Consider the following 23,857-nt stretch of genomic DNA (forward strand, 5'->3'; position numbering starts at 1 on the left):
TTAATACCACCCACGTTACGGGCAGTATTACCGCGGTATTACCACGCTTTCCCATTGATTTCAAATGGGAAGGCGTGGTATAGGAGCGGTGAACACACCGCTCCTATACCGCGGTAAAGTTGCGGCTAGCAGGACTTTTGGAGCGCTCCTGCTAGCGCACCGCTTCAATGTGAAAGCCTTCGGGCTTTCACATTGAACACTACAGGGCAGGTTTTTTCATGCGGTATAGCAGCGCTATTTTTAGCGCTGTACCGCATGAAAAACGCCTCAATGTGAAAGGGGCCTTAGAGGCGCCTCTCTTCTTTTTTATACTCAGTTGTGACATGACGCTACTCTTATCAAGACATCGCTTGTATATCAAGGCAAAATCGATTTAAAACATTTTGCTTGTCTTGCAAAACGCTCTCAAACCAAGGTTTTACTGTATGTTATTGTCATCTTTCTTGGAGAGCAGCTTTTATTTTGCTTTTACTACCTTTTGTACAGTATACATTCCCTCATTGTTACTGTGCTATTATTCATTTACAAAGTGGCAGCTCTTCCCCGGCAGCTGTGCGAAGTTATACAGGACTTGTAGAAAACGATTATTAGACTCTTTAAATGATTAAATAAAAACTGATGTCACATTAAAGCATTGGTAGCTTATTGTGATTTATTAGGGATGCCATTCAGTGCCAGGTTTATTATGAGGTGTGCTGCAGTAAAACTGTAATCAGCACTTCCTTTAGCTGCTACTACAAAGTAGCCAACAGAGTAGTATTCCTGCTGCCTAGGTCCACTGACTGTATGTGCAGCTTGTGTTGCCAGGAGTAGCGGGTCATTTGATTGGCAGAAAGGTCTGAAATGGAGCAGGCCTTCTTTTCAATAAGCCCTCCCCCCACATCCTCCAGCACACAGACAGTCAAGGCTATTATGAAGGGAAATACATTGCTTGGGCAGAGCCTCTCTCTAATTCAGCCTGCTCAGCCCTCAGCAGAGAAAACACACTTCTCAAAGGGATTTGCTACCTCCCAGCCCAGCCCCCAGTTACTCCTTTGAAGGAAACTTGTGTGATACTAGGGACTGTGTCTCAGGGTGGCCGGATGGATTATACTAAGAAGCATGTGGCTCTTTTTCATCCTCTGAGATAAACGAAGCTTTTATTTCCTGCTTTTTTACGTTTCATTTAAGTCCTGTTTGCCGAGCTTAGAGGAAGCTGAATGAACAGCTGGACAGCTGGATATCAGGTATTACTGACAACTGCTGGAGCTCTGTTGACGCATTTTGTGCTATTTGTGGCATATAAATAGACTTGTGTACACAAACTCTATGGGTTTCATTCATTCTAATAGTCATTCGTTGGGTTTAGCATCAGAAAAGGAACGTGGCTCCCTCATGACTCTTATAAAAACATTTCTGTTGGTACCTCATTGTAACTGTACTGTTTTGCTTTATTGTGTGTAGTGCTGTGCAAACCATTGGCACCATAGAAATTCTGTATAATAACAAGCATGTATTTCCAGGGAATCCTACATCAGGAGGCATGTGTACATTTGTTTGTTTTTTTTGTTGTTTTTTTGCTTGCTATTTATTTATTTTTATTTTATTTATTTATTTATGACAGGATTTGTGTTATGCTACAAAGTAACTGTGTGTGTGTGAAAGACAAACTACAACTAGTTGCATCTCTCAGCTGCACAAGCTCCATTCAAACTGTAAATTGCACATTCTCAGCTCATGCAATCCTATGGCACACATGTGTTTATTGTTATCTGAGCTCTCTGAATCGCATCATATCTCACAATTGCGTCATGGTTTGATAAGCTGATTTTTTTTTTTTTAAAGTGGCCTGTTTCCTTAAGAATATTGGTCATGCTGAATACAGAGAAATGCAATATTTTTTTTTTTTTTTTAGATCATTCGATAATTATTTTTTTATAAAGTGTGTTTATTGTAGACAATATTTAGAACATTTTGTTTGTTTTTGTTATCATTGGGTTTAGATTAGCTAGGGAATTCAACAACTTCTAAGTTTGAAATTTTTAGATCATTCAATCACTTTTTTTTTCTTGTTTTATTGTAGACAATATTTAGAACGTAGTTTGTGTGAGCCGGTGATCTGCCGATTTGGTTCCGGCTGACGTGAAAGTTCCTGCGCAGGCGCAATCTGATCTGCCGATATGGTTCCGGCTAACGAGAGAGTTCCTTTTAAGGACTGCGCAGGCGCAAACTGGCCGAACCTCGGCCGGCATCCAGGGCGACGTGGATTTTGAGGAAAGTGGCCTCACGTCCTCACTCGGCCTCCTGGCTCTTTTTTTAACATCCTCCAATCCACGGGGATGTTAAAGAATGAGCCTGGATGCTGGGCGAGGTTCGGAGATTTCCGTCGGCAAGTTTGCGCCTGCGCAGTCCTTGAAGGATCTTTCTCGTTAGGGGAACCTTAAGGACAAGTCACCGGTTCACACAGGGGCAACACGACTCTGGCCGCGACTTTGCGAGGTGACCTGGACACGACCTGGGCGCACACCACAGTGTGACTTGGGGCGACTTACAAGGCAACGTCAAGTCGCCTTAAGGACAGGCGACTTTCCAGTGGCCAATAAAACAACAATCAGCTCTGTGGGAGGGGAGGGGTTTGCCTGAGAATTTTTTTTTCTCTTCCTGTATCGTTGCTTCGGTTAAGACACGATCTGACTTTGGAGGCGACTTCCATTGAAATCAAAGGGTACACCTCGCCTAGGAGTCGGATTGAAGTAGTACAGGAACCTTTTCTGAAGTTGGAGCGACTTCAGTAGTGTACATTAAGACTGGTCTCATTGACTAACATGGAATTTGACATGTTGCGCGACTTCAAGTCGCCCCTGTGTGAACCGGCGCTTATCATTGTGTTTAGATTAGATGGTGAATTCAACAACTTTCAAGTTTGCAATTTTTAGATCATTCGATCATATATATAAAAATATATTTTTTTTTTTTTTATAACGTTTATTGTAGACAATATTTAGAACATAGTTTTTGTTATCATTGGGTTTAGATTAGACAGGGGAATATCACAACTTCCAAGTTTGTTTTTACTATCTTTTTTTTATTTATTTTTTTACTGTGGTTTGATATAACCCTTCTATTGACGAGACTACAAAGCAGCTGCATCTCCCAGAACATATTTTAGGATGTAAGTAGTCAGTCAGCTTTTCAGATTTTTGTGACAATGTTATTACCACTTCACTACACATTTTTTTTATGTTTATGAAAGCTGACCAACAATCCATCACAGGCCTTATTAAAGCGTTCTCTTAAGACAAGAGTGTCTTTGGTAAGAAGAAATGTCAGTCACCATTTATTTTGTTGAACTTAGGTCATGTTTGAAAAAAAAGAATGCAGATTTCGTAACCTCCCATCTAGAAGCCTAGCTCTAAGCTGCTTCCACATCTTCATTATGTATTTTTCCTGCATTAGCATACTGGTGATTACGTAGCCTTTTGTCGCTGTAAACCAGTTAGTTACTTTTGTAGTGTGATGTGGGCTCTTCCAGCAGGAAGGAGTTAAATTGAATGCAGTGCTAATGAATGTGAGATGACTTGGAGGCCCTGATAAACATTTTGCAAGTTGCATTAACTCTGTATGCTACAAGATCAGTAACACATGGTTTAACATGCTTGCTACACTCAGCTGGAAAGTTTTCCCACACCGACAACTGCCCACTGCATTCAGCCCCCTTTTTATAACTCTACTAACCCCCCCTGCATTAGCTATTGTGACTTGCTTGTGTGTTTTCCCCTGTCACCCCTCCTTGTACTGAAATTCTACACCCTGCCCTTTATTTGCCGCTCATCCTTTTTTTTTTCCTGGAGACCTTGGGGAAAAGAGGTTTTCTCCAAAGACTGGATTATCAACTAAAACCTATTTGTGCTGTGACATGAAAATGTGCAAAAAGTCAATTCTGCATTTATAAGAGAGCGTAATCTGGATGCATTTTTGGGGAAATGTCAGTGTACCTGTCTGCAAATAACCAAAGGATAACCTTGTTACCTTTTTATTGTGTAACCTATAGAAACCTAAATTTATTGACGGTAATGCCCTAATTAGAATGACGGTACAGTATGTGATTTTTCTATATAATGGCACTGATGGAGGCTTTGGTAACTGTATAGCATACAAGTCCAATGAGTGATCTCATGGTAGAAAATGTTCACATATTCTGGTATGTGAAAGGGGTTGTAAAGCTACATTTTTTTTATTTTTTTTTTACAACCAACATATCGTACCTTCACTGTGGCCCCAAACCTTCTCTTCTGGGGTCCCCCGGCGGCTCTCACAGTTCATCCCTGCATCAGATAACCCCCTAGGACAGGGATATGCAATTAGCGGACCTCCAGTTGTTGCATAACTACAAGTCCCATCATGCCTCTGCCTCTGGGTGTCATGCTTGTGGCTGTCAGAGTCTTCCTATGCCTCATGGGACTTGTAGTTCTGCAACAGCTGGAGGTCTGCTAATTACATATCCCTGCCCTAGGAGAAGCACTCTTCTGAGGGGGTTACCTTGCAGGCGTGCTCCCAAATCAAGCATTTGCGTCCATAGACACGAATGCTGGACTCGGCCCCGTCCCCTGGCGCCCACGTCATTGGATTTGATTGACCGCAGCGGAAGCCAATGGCTGCGCTGCTATCAATCGATCCAATCAAGAGCTGGGACCACGTGGAGAGAGCCCCTGCCGAGGGAAATTCGGGGCTTGGGTAAGTAAAACGGGGGGCTGGCAGGTGACTGGCAGGTGTATTTTCACTTTAATGCATAGGATGCATTAAGGTGAAAAAACACAACCCCTTTAAATAGCAGCACTGAAGCGAAATCTAAAGTCAGTCCTTTTTAAAAAGCAGCTTCTGAAAAAAAATTAAGTGATTGTAAAATCAGAAGTTTTTTTATCTTAATGCATGAAGATTAAAAAAACTTCTGTGTGCAGCAGCCCCCCTAATACTTTCCTAAGCCTATTTTTGACCCGAGGATATTGCAGGAGAGTCTCAGCTGCCAGGGACTCTCCCCCTCATTGGCTGAGACAGCAGCGTGGCACCATTGGCTATTGCTGCTGTCAATTAAAGTCAGTAAGCCAATGAGGAGAGAGGGGTCGGTGGGGCCGAACCACGCCTCCGTGTCTAAATGGACTAACAGAGCCTCGACTCGGTGCCCTCATAGCAAGCTGCTTTCTGTGGGGGAACTTGGCAGGAGGGAGAGGCCAGGAGTGCTGGCGAGGGACCTAAGAAGAGGAGGATCTGGGCTGCACAGAGCAGGTAAGTATAATATGTTTGTTATTTTTAAATGAAAAAAATTGAGACTTTAGTATCCCTTTAAAAGTCAGCAGCTACAAATACTGTAGCTGCTGACTTTTAATATTGGGACACTTACCCAAGCCGTTTTTTTTTTTTTTTTTTTTCAATTGACTATAGGGTACTGCCACCGCCATCTCCACTAATGGAAACCAGCAGTGAAGCCTTATGGCTTCACAATCCGTTCCCTACTGCGCATGCGTGAAGCATGCTGTGCTTTGTCAATGGGCTCCCTGCAGGGGAAGGAGGAGGGGGCTGGCTGAGTTCGCTGCGGGGAACTCAACCGATAGTGGAAGGGGATACTGGCTGTCAGAACCAGGTACCTGCTCTAGCCGCCACCCCAAAGGGTTCCAAATGTGGCAGCAGAGGGGGGGGGGGGAATCAAGACACGTGGAGCTTTCCCTTTTGGGTGGAGCTCTACTTTTAAGCCTAGTATACACGATAAGAACATTGGACGAATGATCGACCCCCGACCATAAAGTTATAAAAATTCTCATTAATACCACTTCGGAAGTGATGTGATGTGTTTCATTTTTGAGCATGTGTGATCTTGGTCACATGATACCATACTAATTACACAAAAATCGTTCGTTCTGTTATCGTCCAAAAAAAATTTGGTGCTTGTCCCTTCAGATATTTTCGCATGAACTGTTTTAATTGGCTTTCGAAAGCTGTGTATGAATGATCAGATTATCAGACGATCGCTTTCAAAATCTGTATTTTTCATCCGATTTTTCTTATTGTGTGTACTAGTCGTTAGCACCGATTTTTAAAGGGGAAAAAAAAAGGCTTTATTCATTTTATTTTTTATTTTTTTATTATTGAAACATGTTTATTGGGTCATTTGATGACCACACATACAGATATTTGGCCTATGAATTTATCAGCTGGTTCTGTAATAACCCAGATTATAGCAGGGCTCCAGGACCTAGTTGATATGCGGATCAGAAAGCAAATAACCTGGCATGATAATCTTCTATCAAAAGGTGCATTTGCAGGAAATACTTGAAACCATGCATGTGATGTAAGCAGCTTTCTGTTAGTGGTGCTCTGAAAGTCTCAAAAGCTGTCGGCAAAATGTTTTGCAGTTTGTTTGCTCTGACGTAACTGTAAGGTTTTAGAAAGAAACCTGCTGTTCCTCACATCTTATAACATGAATTACATCTAGCTAACCCAGTGTTTCTCAATTCCAGTCCTCAGGCCCCCCCCCAACAGGTCAGGATTTCCATTATTTTGCACAGGTGATTTGATCAGTTTCACTGCCTTAGTAATCACCACAGCCTTTTCATCTGAGGGAAATCCTGAAAACCTGACCTGTTGGGGGGGGCCTGAGGACTGGAATTGAGAAACACTGAGCTAACCTGAAGGATTTTGGTAGGACATGGTACTATAAAAATGGCAGTCATATGCCAATCCAGAAGACATTCAAAGTTCCAATGAACTTCACAAGTAAGGTACCATTGTTTATGCTCCCAAATTTCTATTAAACATTTGTTAGATTACAGATGATCACTACCAAGTGAATGGCAGATCTTCTTTAGTTGTATGTACAAGGTCACATGGATGGATTGCTCTGCTAACTCGCGCTACATAGAAGAAATCTCTGTTCTGTTTCTAGTTGCTTGACCACATCCCCTGTAATAAATTGTGGTGATATCACACCCCTACTTTACTACTAAATAATTGTATAGAACTTTATATATGGATACAACTCAATGGAGTGCTGTGTTGACCTTTGATCTAATTGGTCAACAGCACCATTTTTTTAAATTATTTTTTGTGTTTTTATAAACGCTCTTTGATGAAGATTCATAATCCTTAACAATCAGGACTTTGGATTTACATTTTAAGACCCCTTTCACATCGAGGCGTTTTTCATGCGGTACAGCGCTAAAAATAGCGCTGCTATACCGCATGAAAAAAATCATGCCCTGCAGGCTTCAATGTGAAAGCCCGAAGGCTTTCACACTGGTGCGGTAGCAGGACCGCTCCAAAAGTCCTGCTAGCCGCATCTTTGGAGCGGTATAGGAGCAGGGTGTTTACCGCTCCTATACCGCGCCTTCCCATTGAAATCAATGGGAAACCACGGTAATACTGCCCGCAAAGTGGTTGAGGTCATGGCGTGGCCTAGCCAGTCTCCAGAACTTAATCCTATAGAAAATTGCCAAGAAACCTGAAGGATTTAGGCCTAATTCACACCTATGCAGGTTGCAGTTTGCATATTGCAGGTGCATTTTGCGTTTGTCAATACACACTGTTGATCCATTGAAGTCTATAGAAAAAGAAAAAGGTCCCTGGCCCTTTCCATAAAATGCACAGATGTGAACTAGCCATGTTAAATGGACTGTAATGTGTTTCTGCAAAACTAAAAAATGTGTGAACCAGGCCTTCGAGCCGGTTCACACAGGGGCGGCACGACTTCGGGGGCGACTCGGCCATGCGACCTGAAGACGACTTCCAAGGCGACTTGCAAAATGACTTCTGTATAGAAGTCAATGCAAATCGCACCGAGTCGCCCCCGAAGTCGTACAAGAACCTTTTTCTAAGTCGGAGCGACTTGCGTCGCTCCTATTAGAATGGTTCTATTGATTACAATGGGACGCGACTTGTCAGGCGGCTGTGTCGCCTGACGAGTCGCCCCAGTGTGAACCGGCTCTTAGAGAACATCTATAAAAAAGAGTGGACCAAAATCCCTCTTGAGATGTGAGCAAACCTGGTAACCATCTACAAGAAGCGTCTTACCTCTGTGCTTGTCAACAAAGGTTGCTCCACCAAGTACTAAGTCCTGTTTTGCTTGGGGATCAATTCCTTATTTTACTTACTGAACTGCAACTCAATTTATAACCTTTTGTATCATGTGTGTGCTTTTTTTATTCTTCTGGATTTTTGGTTGATATTCTATTTCTATCATTTAAAATACATTTTGATAACAAGTTTAGGCCCTTCATTTCTTTATAATTGGGCAAACATACAAAATCTGCAAGGGGTCAAATAATTTCCCCCACTGTAGTGTCTTGGCAACTCAACAGAGCTGATGTAAGAAAAACCATGCCTGGGTTCTAAAATCTGAAGTCTGCATTTAGATTTATTTTAGGTATTTGGAGGGCGGGGGTGGGTTAGATATTTTTAACATTTCAGTTCTGTTGTAAGATAAAATTGGGACTTTTGGACAAATAGACTGAATAAACAATTGCATTTCTTCTGCCCATTTTTAACATAGGCCATGCAAGGATTGTTGAAGTTGTAACAAAAGCCTTGTGTCCTTTCCAAACTTTCTAATCAGACAGCAGTGGCAGTCTATGAATAGAAAGAAATTGCAGTGTTCAGTCTCCAAATAGGCAGTTCCTTTGTCAGACGGTGTCTGACAGTGTCTTGCTCTGCAGCCTTGTGCTTACTTTTCTCTAGCTCTGTCCACATCACTAAATAGAAATATATATATATATATTTATATTTTTTTTAACCTGAAATGTCTGTTCATAATTTTAAACTTTAGAAGTTATCCCTTCTTGTATTTGCTGTTTTAATTTTACATTTTAAAACCATATTAAACCCCAAAACTTAAATCTATTATATTGCAGTTTACCAATTCTTAGATGAAGTAGCTGTATTTAGTATCCTTTTTGTTCCTTTATTTTCGATAAGTCTGTAAAGAAAAAGTGGCATTTACAGGGTTGAGACTAGGGATGAGCTCAGGCGTGTACGGACATGAGTCTGAACCCACCTGAGCTATCCTGCTGGGTAACTGTCAAAGCCAATCATAGGTGGTAGAGGCATTCCCTGCCTCGAAGTTGCACGTATGCAAGGGGTGTGTGTATTTGTGGGGTGGGGGATGCCTCCACCGCCCATTATTGGCTGTTGGCTTTGATAGCTTCCCTGCGAGATGGCTCCCATGGGTTCAGACTGGCGTCCCAATATACCAGAGCTCATTACTGGTTGAGAAAAACCATTGAACACTGGTAAGGGTGCTTACACTGATCAGATTTTATTTATTTATGTAAAATCTTTATCCTAAAGGGGGGAAAAAAACTGTTGCTGTAAATAATTAAAAAGTGTTAGCAGGGGGTCAGCTTTAATTTGTTATCAAAGTCCATCTTAATTAGCTAGTGATTGAACACTATGCTGTCCCCAAATTAACAAGGCTGCTGTCCAAAGGTGTCTCTGTTGCTCCTCCAGCAAACACCCTAGGACAGAAATCATGTTTTTGGCGGGATCGCCAGGTGAAAATAGAGAGAGAGAGAGGAAAGAAAACAAATGCAGTAACCTCATTTAAAGAATTAGTAAGCTGCAATATATTACAGCAAAACCTTGCATTGCGAGGATAATTCGTTCTGAAAAAATGCTTGTAATCCAAAGCATTTGTATCTCAAAGCAAATTTCCCCATAAGAAATAATGGAAACTCAAATGATTTGTTCCACAACCATTTATTCATAAGTCTTTTAGTTTATAGTCCATATAAAAAGATTATTAAAATGTGATAGGTTGTGTAACCATAAAATGTCCATCCACAAGGAGATTAGAAGCAAAATCCATCAGGAGCTACAGAGTATAAAAAAGAAGAGAGGTGCCTCCAAGTGTAGCAATATGTTGCTAAATGTATTACCTTCTTTAAATGTAACCATATTGCTACACTTGGAGGCGCCTCTCTTCTCTTTAAGGCCCTTTCACACTGCCGGACCGTTCAGGTCCACCTGTCAGTTTTTTTACGGAGGACCTGAACGGCTGCTCCATCCTTCTATGGAGTGGCGGATGTCAGTGGTGACATGTCCGCTAACATTCGATCCGCTAAAATCAGACGGATGGCGATACGTCGCCATCCGTCCATGGCGGGTCGGGTGAGATCTGGTCATGCTGTCTGTTTTCGTCCGATCTCTCCATAGGAGATGGCAGCGCTCGACAAGCCCCTCCCCGCTCAGTGAGCAGAGAGGGACCTGTCATCTGCTGGCTCAGCGGAGATCAACAAAGCGATCTCCCGCTGAGCTGGCGGACTGCTGCAAGTGGATCCGCCCCGTGTGAAAGGGGCCTTTATACTCAGTTGTGATATGACGCTATGTGTATATCAAGACATTGCTTGTATATCAAGTCAAAATGTATTTAAAAATTTAGCTTGTCTTGCAAAACGCTCACAAACCAAGGTTTCCATTTACTATTATCTTAGGGTGACCAGACATCCCCGTTTCAGGGGACAGTCCCCGGACCAAGTCTGTCCCTGGTTTTGTCCCCAAATTAGATTTGAACAGGGGCTGGGGCAATTTCCAAGACAGTCAGTGCAGGATTAAAAAAGAAAAATCTGAATTACACACCCCCGCTCTGCCGCTTCCACTAGCTATGGGGGGGGGGGTGTATTTTTTCCATTATCTGTGCCCCTTTCTGATGATCATGAGCTGGTCGGAGCGGAGGGAATATTTCTACAATTTCCGACGCATGCCCATTCAGCCCTGCTCGCATGTTCTTCTGCCTTGGCTCAAGTCCCAGCCAGCTGCCTGCCTGCTTATCTCCTTGCCTTCCCCGGCGGAGTGATCTTCCTCCACTCCCCACCGAGTAGTAGCCCGGGGGCCTGGAGGGTAAGACTTGACAGGCTGTGAGGCGGGCGGCGATGGGCAGAGAGTCACTGATTGCCGCCATTACTAGTAAAAAAAAAAAAATGTCCCCGGATTTCATTTAAAAAATCTGGTCACCTTATATTATCTGAAATTTCCAGGTTTAGATGGGACACTGTGTAGAGCAGGGTTGCCCAACCTTTTGAAGAGCGAGGGCCACTTAAGCGACTTGGTAACCGGTCGTGGGCCACAATGAGCGAAGCGCGCGGATGGCAGGTCTGTGTCCACTCTATATATATATACAGACCACTATACTTTTTTATTTTTTAGTGGATTGGATTGGAGGTAGGACACAAATCGGTTTAAATCTGCTACTACTTAAACGTGAATGTAGGGTCCAATCGGGTCGGACTGACCGTGTGAAAGGGGCCCATGGCTGCTCTCACACAGATGCGCTACAGTTTACCTGCACCGCTGGTGCAACACAGTGTACCTTTTTGGCTTTACTGCACTTTGCAATAGACTTCTATTATATTCTGCAGGTTTGGTGCCCTTTAAGAAAGCTCACCAAACTCGCAGGTAATAACAGAAGTCTATGGCTCAGTGCAGGTAACCCACAGGTGCACTGCTCTGCACCTACGGATCAGTTTGAAAGCAGCCCAGTAACCACTGCAGAACAGATATGCCCATATATACACTGTGATTTTTCATAATAAAACTAACCTTTATTATTCTATTCCATCCCAGAGCAGGAGGTTGTGGGCCACATGTGGCCCCCGGGCCACTGGTTGGGCACCCCTGGTGTAGAGCAAGACTGTAACTACAGAAGTTAACCTCAGGACACGGTAGGCATAACAAAGCATGATGAACTTTCTAATAAGAAAGCCAAGCACAGACTGCATGTTTGCTAGCAGTCTATTAAAAAGACCCCTGTTAAGGTTTGTTAACCACTTAACCTCTTGACCACCGCCCCATGTCAAAAAGACGTCCTCTTTTTAAAGTTGAATATCTCGATAACGGCAGCAGCTGCTGCCACAACCGAGATATTCATCTTTTCAGGGGGCGGTGGTGTACACGATAACGGCGGTCTCCGCGGCGGATTCGCCGCGAGATCGCCGTTATCGGTGGCGGGAGAGGGCCCCCCCCCCTCCCGCCGCTCTCCCGCGCCCTCCGCCGCTTACCGGAGCCGTCGGTAGCGGCGGAGGGGATCGGATGTGTCCGGCAGCTGAGCGGGGACGGGACTGAAGGAGAAATCTCCTTCACCCGTCCTCATAGCTCTGCTGGGCGGAAGTGACGTCAAAACGTCAGTCCCGCCCAGCCTCTTAAAGAAACATTTTTTTTTTTTGTCATTTGAAAAAATGACTTTTTTTTTTTTTTTTTTTTTTTTGCATTTAAGTCTAATTATGAGATCTGAGGTCTTTTTGACCCCAGATCTCATATTTAAGAGGACCTGTCATGCTTTTTTCTATTACAAGGGATATGAAAACGGTATTCAAACCACACAAGTGAGGTATCGCCGCGATCGTTAGAGTGAGAGCAATAATTCTAGCCCTAGATCTACTCTGCAACTCAAAAAATACAACCTGTAGAATTTTTTAAACGTCGCCTATCGAGATTTTTAAGGGTAAAAGTTTGACGCCATGCCACGAGCGGGCGCAATTTTTTAAGCGTGACATGTTGGGTATCATTTTACTCGGCGTAACATTATCTTTCACAATATATAAAAAAATTGGGCAAAATGTATTGTTGTCTTATTTTTTAATTCAAAAAAGTGATTTTTATCCAAAAAAAGTGCGCTTGTAAGACCGCTGCGCAAATACGGTGTGACAAAAAGTATTGCAATGACTGCCATTTTATTCCCTAGGATGTCTGCTAAAAAAAAATATATAATGTTTGGGGGTTCTGATTAATTTTCTAGCAAAAAAATTGTGATTTTCACATGAAGGAGAGAAGTGCCAGAATTAACCCGGTGGGCAAGTGGTTAAGGACCGCCTCCTGCACATATACGTCGGCAGAATGGCACGGCTGGGCACATCCACGTACAGGTACGTCATGTACTATTACCCAGCCTGCGACGCGCACCCGCGACCCGGTCCGAAGCTGCGGGACTTGCGGACCCGATCGCCGCTGGAGTCCCGTGATCGGTCCCCGGAGCTGAAGAACGGGGAGAGCCGTGTGTAAACACGGCTTCCCCGTTCTTCACTGTGGCGGCAGCATCGATCATGTGATCCCTTTTTATAGGGGGACACAATCGATGATGTCACACCTACAGCCACACCCCCCTACAGTTGTAAACACACTTCAGGTCACACATAACCCCATCAGCGCCCCCTGTGGTTAACTCCGAAACTGCAATTGTAATTTTCACAATAAACAATGCATTTAAAATGCATTTTTTGCTGTGAAAATGACAATGGTCCCAAAAATGTGTCAAAATTGTCCGAACTGTCCGCCATAATCTCGCAGTCACGAAAAAAATCGCTGATCGCCGCCATTAGTAGTAAAAAAAAAAAAAGAATAATTGATAAAAATGCAATAAAACTATCACCTATTTTGTAAACGCTATAAATTTTGTGCAAATCAACCGATAAACGCTTAATGCGTTTTTTTTTTTTTTTTTTACCAAAAATACGTATACGGCCTAAACTGAGGAAAAAATATGTTTTATATATTTTTGGGGGATATTTTATTATAGCAAAAAGTAAAAAATATTGCATTTTTTTTTCAAAATTGTCGCTCTATTTTTGTTTATAGCGCAAAAAATAAAAAACGCAAAGGTGATCAAATACCACCAAAAGAAAGCTCTATTTCTGGGAAAAAAAAGGACGCCAATTTTGTTTGGGAGCCACGTCGCACGACTGTGCAATTGTCAGTTAAAGCGACGCAGTGCCGAATCGCAAAAAGGGGCCTGGTCTTTTACCTGCATTTTGGTCGGTGTCTTAAGTGGTTAATTAAAACCACAATCCTCACCTGATCATATTCACCATATTGTGACAACACAAAATGTGGTATTTTCTTTCACTTTCAGAATTCAGACTCTGCTGCAGAAATAGAATTACAAGAAGACCCAGAAAGGGCAAGTATTAGTGGGTGGAAAATTGTAATTTCAAGAGAACATACCCTGAATGGGCAAAGTTACATTTAAAAACTCTAAGATTATATGTCCTAGTAGTGAACACTAGTGTTGAGCAGAATACGCCATATTCGATTTCGCGATATATCTCGAATATATAGTCGAATATTCGAGATATATTCGCTAAATTCGAATATTCGTGATATTTTATCGAAATGAAATGATTGCGAATTTTCGCTATTGCGAATGCGAAAATAATTGCGAATTTTCGATAACTGCGGTAGGAGCACTCTGATTGGCTCAGAATATTCGTGATATTTTACAATACAAAATAATTGCGAATATTCGGCAAATGCGGAAGGAGCACTCTGATTGGCTCAGAATATTCTTGATATTTTACAATACAAAATAATTGCGAATATTCGGCAAATGCGGAAGGAGCACTCTGATTGGCTCAGAATATTCTTGATATTTTACAATAGAAAATAAAAAGTGTTTTGCATTGGTGGTGATTCTTTACTCTATCCATCTGTCACAGCCGTTTGTCAATCAAACACCTTGAAGATTGAACACGTTCATGCTGCATGCTTTGGACTTTTTTTCACTTCACATATCAAAGACATTTTTATGAAAGATTATTTTTCTACTATTGGGACTATATTTCTTTATATATTTGTTTCACTGTGTATTTCACAAGTTATTTGCGCTTGCTTATTTTATAATTTGCCCACATGTCTTGTCACTAGACATATTTTTTATTCTTGTAGAGCGACTCCATTTTCTGTCTTGTATTAATTTATGTTGTATAACATTTTTGAGTTGCTGCTGTATTCTCTCCTTTTTATGCGCAATTTTTTCCTTCTTACAAAAAAAAATATCAAACATACAAATATTCATAACAGAAACATACACAAAGCCCCCCCCCCTTTTGCATCAGAGACAATCAGAGTTCTCCTACCACAGTTATCGAAAATTCGCAATCATTTTCGCATTCGCATTAGCGAAAATTCGCAATTTTTTTTTTTTTATATTCGGCAACATAAAAGGATCGCCTCAGCTTAGCTACTCGGCCCAGGGTCTCTAATCATACCAGCAATGCTTTTAGACGTCGATAGGATGTGATCTGTTTTAAAAATAAAATTGAAAAAATGCGAATATTCGGAATTGCGAATATTCATTGCGAAATTCGAAATATATCGCGAATACTCGAATATGCCATATTCGAGCCGAATATTCGCAATACGAATATTCGTGAGCAACACTAGTGAACACAACAAATAAAGAAAATCATTTGAAAATACTCTACCTTCCATCTAGGATTGATGATATATTTTCTACATCCTAGAGCTGCACGATTCTGTCTAAAATGAGAATCACATTTTTTTTTCTTTTTTGCTTAGAATAAAGACCACAATTCTTGCGGCATAACGTCATCTTTCACATTATACAAAAAAATTGGGCTAACTTTACTGGTATTGTATGTATGTATGTATATGTGTATATATATATATATATATATATATATATATATATATATATATATATATATATATATATATATATATATATAATTATCATTTTTAATTAAAGTGTATTTTTTTTTCCCCCCAAAAAATGTGTTTGAAAGACCGCTGCGCAAATACAGTGTGACATAAAATATTGCATGAACTGCCATTTTATTCTCTAGGGTATCTGCTAAACTATATATAATATGTATGTGTTTGGGGGCTCCATGTCATTTTTCTGCAAAAAATGATTTTAACTTGTAAGCAACAAATGTCAGAAAAAGGTTTAGTCTTCAAGATGCCTGAAAGATGCCTCCCCTGTAGCCTCAGTGTGAGAGCCTGAGTGCTTACACACTGGAGCAGTGCGCTAGCAGGACGTTAGTTTAAGTTAAAAGTCTTTCGGGCATTGTGGGTGAATACACCACTCCTCCACTGCCCCTGGAATCCATAGGCACTATTAACCCTTTATTGGGCCGCTAGCAGTAGTTAAAAATGCCCCGCTAGTGGCCAAAAAGCGCCACTATTGCATCAGTAAAGCGCTGCTAAAATTAACGCCGCTTTACCGCTAACAATGTATCTCTTCATCTCCGATGTTGAGATAAACTTGGCAGGCTGCCTGGATTTTCTTATTTTTTGTCCGCTGTCAGAAGTGAGCAGAGGACTCTCTTCACTTGTTACATATAATCTGGGAAAAAACGTTTTAAGATCGGGAGGGGGGTAGAATTGCGTTTTTGATTCTTTAACGATTAATTGTGCAGCTCTACTACATCCCATGATATTCCTCTGTTGATGTCTTTCAAAATACTAGGTGTCCTGGTCTGACCACTCTTTGGTGGTAGCCATTGTCTCAGCACTTTGGTCGATTTGTCCTATGTGTAGCGACTGAATGAGGCCTTCTCCATACTTATAAGGGCATACTGCCATCTTCCTATTTTATCTAACAGTTAGGCCGCGTACACACCATTGGTCCAAACCGATGAAAACGGACCGAAGTTCAGTTTCATCGGTCCAAACCGTCCGTGTGTACGCCCCATCGGTCTTTTGTTTTTCAGACAAAAGTTGGAGAACTTGCTTTAAAATCGAACCGCTGACCGATAGGTCCAAACCGATGGTTAGTACATAAAAGCATCGGTTCAAAACCCGCGCATGCTCAGAATCAAGTCGGCGGAAGCTTGGAAGCATTGAGCTATGTTTTTTTCAGCACATCGTTTTACGTCACCGCATTCTGACCCGATCGGTTTTTGGAACGATGGTGTGTACGCACATCAGACCATCAGTCTGCTTCAGCGGTGAACTGATGAAAACGGTCCGTCGGACCATTCTCATCGGATGGATCGACCGTGTGTACATGGCCTTAGAGATACTGACCCTTGAGCTCTACAGTTTACTGCAGATTTTACATTTTCTGCTTAGGCTGCGCTGAACCACTGATATTACAACACAAACAGCTTATCAAAACAAAAGCTCAGAGGGGTGGCATTTCAGCGTTGTATAAACAGCATGTTAACATGACTGCTAAGCTACCTCTTATGCTTGCCTGAAACCGAGTCCTGGGAGCAGAGATTGGAAGGCCTGGTCCTTTTTAGTACGTATAAGTGTATGATAAACCTTACCCTCATTGGGGCCAACTACAAGGTACTATCCTGATAGTACCTGGTGCTAAAATGGCTCTCCAGGATGCGATGAAATGGATTGCTGCTCTATGTGAGTATGAAAATCAACCAGAAAGGAAGGGCTGGGTGCTAGCTCTGACTCTCAACCGTGAACATGTAGACCAAGTAGAAAATAATAGCTGCACACCGACATCCGTCCAACAGGTTTATTGAAAGACTGCCACCAGAACTATAACAATGGACCAAGGGGTGACGACATTTCACATATACATTGTGCTTCTTGAAAACTCAAAGGGTTGTTATAGTCCTGGTGGCAGTCTTTCAATAAACCTGTTGGACGGATGTTGGTGTGAAGCTATTTGTTTTCTTTTTACTTGGTCTCCAGGATGCAACCAGTATCTTTCTTGCTTTGCTTTGTTATTGGGGCTGTGGGCAGGTAGGAACCATTTACCAAACATGGTGGCCATGTGCCAAGGTCTGCTGGTTTTGAATAAGTGCATGCTTTGATTTACTCGTTGACCATGTTAAATATTGTTAAAAACACCAAGGTTGCCCTTCTTAATGAACCCATTGAGGGGGTTCCCAGTCTCACTCAAACCTTGATATTTGTTATGTTCCTGGCAGCCAAAATCGCTATGGTAGACCTGGAGGTGATGAAATGCAAATTGACATGAATAATGATCAACGAAAAGATAGATGGCATTTTGAAAGACACTCCTTCAAGGTTTGAGAGTATTTGCAAGCCCTAGATTCAGTACCTTCAAATTCCAGCCTCATAAAGGCATAGTGGTGGCTGGGATGGGCTTTTTCTTATGTATACATAGGCCAAGCGGAGTTCCACCCGAAAGGTAGACAGGCAACGGTCCCTATTTTCGGGTGACCTCCCCTCGGAAGTTCAGCCCCCCCTCCTCCTTCCCAGGTCATTCACAAAGCTTTGCACTTGCGCTTCACTGTCTGTTTCCCTTACAAGGAATGGCGGTGGCAGCACCCGAGAGCTAAATGGAAAATCAGCTGGGGCGCTGACATTGTGGGATTCCCTGGACAGGTAAGTGTCCAAATAATATTAAAAGTTCTCCCCCCAGCGCCGGGGACCCAAAGACCAGCAAAGAACTGGCCTGGATGAAGGCAGCACTGGATCCCCGGACAGTTAAGTGTCCTTTTTAAAAAAAAAAAAAAAACAGAAACTACAGTATTTGTACCTGCTGGCTTTTAATTTTATTTATTTTTTTAAAGGCTGAAGATCCTCTTTTCAAATTAGGTTGTTTATACTGTTGTATGTCATAAGTAAACAACTCCTCTGACTGATATCTATTCCCTTAGACCAGGGGTGTCCAAACTTTTTTCAAAGAGGGCCAGATTTGATGAAGTGAACATGCGTTAGGGCCGACCATTTTTCCTTCACCTTCTTTGAACCATTAAAATTTGGTCTAAGTGTGTTCGTTCGAGCACTAATACACTGCCCAACAAGAATTCTCTTGCCTTTGTGGCTGTGTGTGAGAAAAGAGATGAGCTTGGGCGTATTATTTGGATATACCGAATTTATTGGCATATAACATGCACCTTCTCTTTAAAAGGGAAGTTTCTGGAAAAAAGTAAATTTTAAATAAAGAACTGTGAAGTAAAATAAGGGTCAGTGCCCATTTGCAGACCAACCATTGCCATGAATGTAGCCTCACCATTGCTAGGAATACAGCACCAACCATTGCCAGGAATGCACTAATGAGCGCCAAAGATTACCTACAGGAGAATCTTCTGTTTACATGGCAGCCTCTTTAATATAAAGTCCTGCCTCCTTTGATGGACAGAACAGTCGTCCAATGGCAGCGCCAGAGACGGCACTTCCTATTACAGAGGCCACCCGTAAACAGGAAATTCACCTGTATGTGTACGGCGGCAACGCTCGTCCCACCTCCTCACCGTCCTCTCCAAGGCATATACATCTTTTCTGGCCCCGGTGCTGGGAGATCGTCATGGGGCCACAAAAGATATATATGTCCAAATAACCAGGCGGCCGTTCAAAACTGGGAAGGCAGGCAGCGATTGGCACATGGGCCTGGACTTTGGACATGCCTGCCTTTGACAGAATCCAAATTCTTATTACCCTATGACTGCTTTCACAAGTGTATATGGTCTTAATGAATTTCTATTCCAGGCTCAATCAGAAATGTTGATGTGGGTGCAAAAAGGTAATGTGTAAAATGTGTTTTTACTGTCCTGTGTATGACTCAAAGATCTATCTTAGAAAATCAAATACCTGGGTCTGTCTTATTTGACAATTGTGTGTTTGTAGATAAAAAAAAAAATTTAGATTTATGTAAGCATTTGCTGTTTTTACTTTATTATATTGAAAGTCATATTAAACCCTTAACCTTTTTTTAGTTTTACACATCAAGCACAACAAAATAAATATTGCCAAGTAAACTATTTGTTAAAATTCTTACTCTGGTACTTGCAGCTAACAACTTTCAATGCTGCTGTCTTTTGTTCTCTGTGCTGCTTCCTGAACTTCCAGTGGACAGTTCAAACTAAAGTCAGTCCGAGAAGTGCTTTCCCAAGGGGGTTACCTTGCGAGCGCGCTCCCTAGTCCTGTATTCAGTGTCCATAGCTGGCCCCGCCCTCCAGCCCTCGCGTGATTGGAGCTGATTGACAGCAGCGCAAGCCAAGAAGATCGAGCAAAGGAAGAGCGCATTCACGACGCTGGACTTTCCAGTGCTCAGGTAAGTAAAACGGTGGGGGGGGGGGGGGGATGCTGGATGGCTGGCAATTATCAGATGTTTTTTTAAGGTAAAATAACATGAGCCTTTACAACCCCATTTAACTTTTTTTTTTTTGCTATTACAAGGGAGCTAACAAATAAATAATACATACAAATGTTATTATAAATAAAAATAATAATATAATTAAAAACGCAGATGTCAGAGTGAGAGCAGAGCTTTTAAAACGCCACCAATTGACAATTTTGGGTACTGTAGTTTTTTTACCATTTCACGAGCACAGGCAATTTTACTGCTTAGCATGTTGAGTATCTATGAACTCGGTGGAAGCCTTTTTTTTTTTTTTTCTGCAAAAAATAGGTACCTCTGCTCTCAGAAAATAGGGGTTGATTTATTCGAACTGGAGAGTGAAAAATCTGATGCAGCTGTGCATAGCTTAATTGTACAAGCTGAAGTTAGAAACTGAATGGCTACAATGCACAGCTGCACCATATTTTGCACTGTCCAGTTTTAGTAAATCCCATAGTGTTTGGGGGTTTAAAGTAATTTTTTACTAAAATGCAGATTTTGCTTTGTGGGCAAACATTTTTAAAATTGCCCTGGTAGACAATTGGGTCAAATATCACTTTAATTCTGCATCTTGTATGACCTAACAGCTTCTCGGCAATCTGCATTGTTCTCTTTAGGGCAGCATGTATTCCGAGGGCACTTTGTATTTCAATGTTCAAAGCTACAAGCAAGAGTGCAAATTTATTACTGCAAACATGATAATTGCTTTGTTTAAACATGTCTGAAGGTGGATTAGTGAACAATTATGATGAAAGTTACAGTAGTTTTCAGACAGATTATGAAGCTAGGTGAACCTGAGAAGCTGCGAAGGATGCAGTGAGCCCAGAGTTCATGAGCTGGATAACCAAAACATAAATGTTCATTATTACTAGTTGTGTGTTCACATTACATTCTGTACAGAATTCAGTAGGACATTACTCTTCTTCACATCTTATCTTCGTGTGATACTAAAGCCTCGTTTTTACACACGGTACGGTTGTTGGCAGGGGATTGTCTGTTGAAAGACTGTTGTCCTAAAATCTTACAGTTGGTGCGCTCCTTTTGACAATGGTTGTCCAACTTTCGGCCAACAAATGTTGGATGACAGTCTAGTAAATTTTCGGCAGACAACAGATTTTCATATTGTCAGTACACAAATCCCTCACACACAAGTTGAAAGTACAAACACGCATTCTCGGAATCAGTGCTTACCAAACACGAAATTGGCAGAAGTGGCCCAAAGGGTGGCGGTCAAAAGCTGAAAATCCTCGTAGTACATCACTACGTTCGTGTTTGTGGTACGACAATTGTGTACCGTTGGTATGCAAGACAAGATCCCGGAACATGCCCTTTTGACAAACGCTTGGTTGGCCAACAATGTTAGCGTGTACAAGGCTTTAGTCTATCTGGTTGACTGGAGTGGGAGAGGGATGCTTGGTCCATGGGAGCTAGAGTTAATCCTGCCTTCTTCTTTTCGAAAGATTACATCAATATTTTTATTTATTTTTCTCTGTTGCAACAGCAAAACGATGTAGATGTACCATGAAAGTCTTCATTTGACAATTGTAGAGCAGTAGTATGTCAGATACTAAATATTGTCCTCTGCTTTTGCTTAATCGTAGAAATCCTTGCCTATATTTTATGTGCTAGGACATGTGAAAGATACAGGTTTTGCCTTCTGGTTGATGACTCAGAACATTGTAAACATAATCTTTAGCTGAAGTATTCTATTTATATTCTCCAAGGGAAATATATAAAGCAGCTCCTCTAGCCACACATTCATTTCACCAACTGAAACAGAAGATTGCCCTTACTAAGATTATTTTAATGCAAATCTATGGTTCGAGTTGTGCAGTTCTAATACGAATAGACAAATTGTATCTCTATAAAGGCATTCAGTACCCCCAGTGCGGGGACAAACGCATGCTCCTGGAAAATGCATACAAATATTTATTTCCAAGAAGAGAAATAACTAAATTATTTTTGGAAAAGCATTTTTGATTACTGAAAGATGGGCTAGGCAGGTTGCAGCAAAACAGAAAAGCATGTGTATGAAGTAGCAATAATGTGGGGTTCAAGCTGGCTTTTTGTGCAGGGATCCTCTTTGTTTTGAGTCTCATGCAATCCTAAATGCAGAAAATGTACTGCAACTGACACGACCGTTTTACTTACTATAAAACTTTCATATAACGTGGTTATTGCACTACTCTCAACTCCATTATGAACATCAACCTTGTTTCAAGCTTGGTAGGTAGGTTGTTCCAATCATCTTAAAGAACTAACCACAGATCCTTTTTTGAATGTAGGCTATCTCATATCTGTCTGTCTCTTCATGTAATCACAGACAGACTCAAAGTTGAGATCAGGGCTCTCTGAAGTCCAAACCATCACCTCCAGGACTCATTGTTCTTCTTGGCACTTTAGATAGTTCCTAATGACACTGGCTGTATGTTTGAGATCATTGTCCTGTTGCAGAATAATTTGGGGCCAAACAAGTGCCTCCCTGTTGGTATGGCATGGTGGATAGGTATCTGCCTGTATTTTTCAGCATCAAGAACACTATTGATCCTGACCTGATCTCCAACTCCATTTGCAGAAATGCAGCCCTAAATTTACAAGGAACTTCTGACATGTTGCCTTCAGACACTCATTATTGTACCGCTCTCTACCCTTTCGTGAGGTCTGGGACTGATGTGGACGAGAAGGCATAGCTCGCAGTCTCGGCTCTAATTTATACCAAAGGTGTTCTGTCAGGTTGAGGTCAGGACTCTGAGCAGGCCAGTCAAGTTCCTCCACCCCAAATTTGCTCATCCATGTCTTTATGGACCTTGCTATGTGCACTGGTCCAAATCCATTGGTGGAGGGGGGATTATGGTGTGGGTTTTTCTTTTCTTTTAGGGGTTGGGCTTGGCCCCTTAGTTCCAGTGGGAACTTCTAATGCCTCGTACACAGGATTGAAAATTCTGTCAGCAAAAGTCTGATTGTGAGATTGCGAGCGGGTTCTCAAATTTTCAGACGGAAAAAAATTCCAATCGGAAAATCTGATTGTCTTTAGCAATTCCGACGCGTAAAATTCAGACGGATGCTCGGAAACTTTTCGACGCATGCTCGGAAGCATTGAACTTTATTTTCTCGGCTCGTCGTAGTGTTGTACGTTACCGCGTTCTTGACGGACGAAAGTTCAGAGAACTTTTGTGTGACCATGTGTATGCAAGCCAAGCTTGAGCGGAATTCCGTCGGAAAAAACATCCAAGGTTTTTCCGATGGAAAATCTGATCGTGTGTACATGGCATAAGGCATTGGCATACCAAGATATTTTGGACAATTTCATGCTCCCAACTTTGTGGGAACAGTTTGGAGATTACCCCTTCCTGTTCCAACAAGACTGCGCACCAGTGCACAAACAAGAGCCATAAAGACATGGATGAGCGAGTTTAGGGTGGAGGATATTGACTGGCCTGCATCCCAACCCGATTGAAACACTTTTGGGATGAATTAGAGCAGAGACTGCGAGGCCAGGCCTTCTCGTCCACTTCAGTGCCAGACCTCACTAATGCACTTCTGGAAGAATGGTCAAACATTTCCATAGACGTGTCAAGATTTTGGGTGGCCACCATTATTTTCCAGCGCTGCCTTAACCCTCTTGGACATTGAGTTCACCAGAGCTCCATAGGTTGCCACTAGAGCAGGGGCGTACCTAGAGCATTTGGCACCCGGGGCAGATCCTATATCTGGCACCCCCCCCCTCCACGGTAAAATGTAAAAACACCCCACTGCGTCCCCTGCATCCTTCAATATCTCTTTGTAACTACTGTGTACCCCTCTCCACATTTCACAGCACCCTGCACCTCTGGACCCATTTACATTACACAGCACCCTACACCTCTGGACCCCTTTACATTACACAGCACCCTGCATCACTATACCCCTTTACATTACACAGCACCCTGCATCTCTGGACCCCTTCACATTACACAGCACCCTGCACCTCTGGACCCCTTCACATTACACAGCACCCTGCACCTCTGGACCCCTTCACATTACACAGCACCCTGCACCTCTGGACCC

The 23,857-nt window shown here is 42.1% G+C and overlaps 1 protein-coding gene across 4 annotated transcripts in view; it reads left to right on the forward strand.

Moving 5' to 3' along the window:
- Positions 1-23,857, forward strand: part of PALD1 (phosphatase domain containing paladin 1) — a 315,649-nt gene that overhangs the window by 82,286 nt on the left and 209,506 nt on the right. For 3 of the 4 annotated variants that reach the window (XM_040362325.1, XM_040362327.1, XM_040362328.1), the window contains exon 1: positions 881-1,226. The exons of the other annotated variant lie outside the window; for it this stretch is intronic. The gene's annotated coding sequence lies outside the window, so the exon portion shown is untranslated. Of the gene's footprint in view, positions 1-880; positions 1,227-23,857 lie in introns of those variants that run through there. 4 annotated transcript variants of the gene reach the window in all.

The sequence above is a fragment of the Rana temporaria genome, chromosome 8, assembly GCF_905171775.1.
Source record: "Rana temporaria chromosome 8, aRanTem1.1, whole genome shotgun sequence".
NCBI lineage: Eukaryota > Metazoa > Chordata > Amphibia > Anura > Ranidae > Rana > Rana temporaria.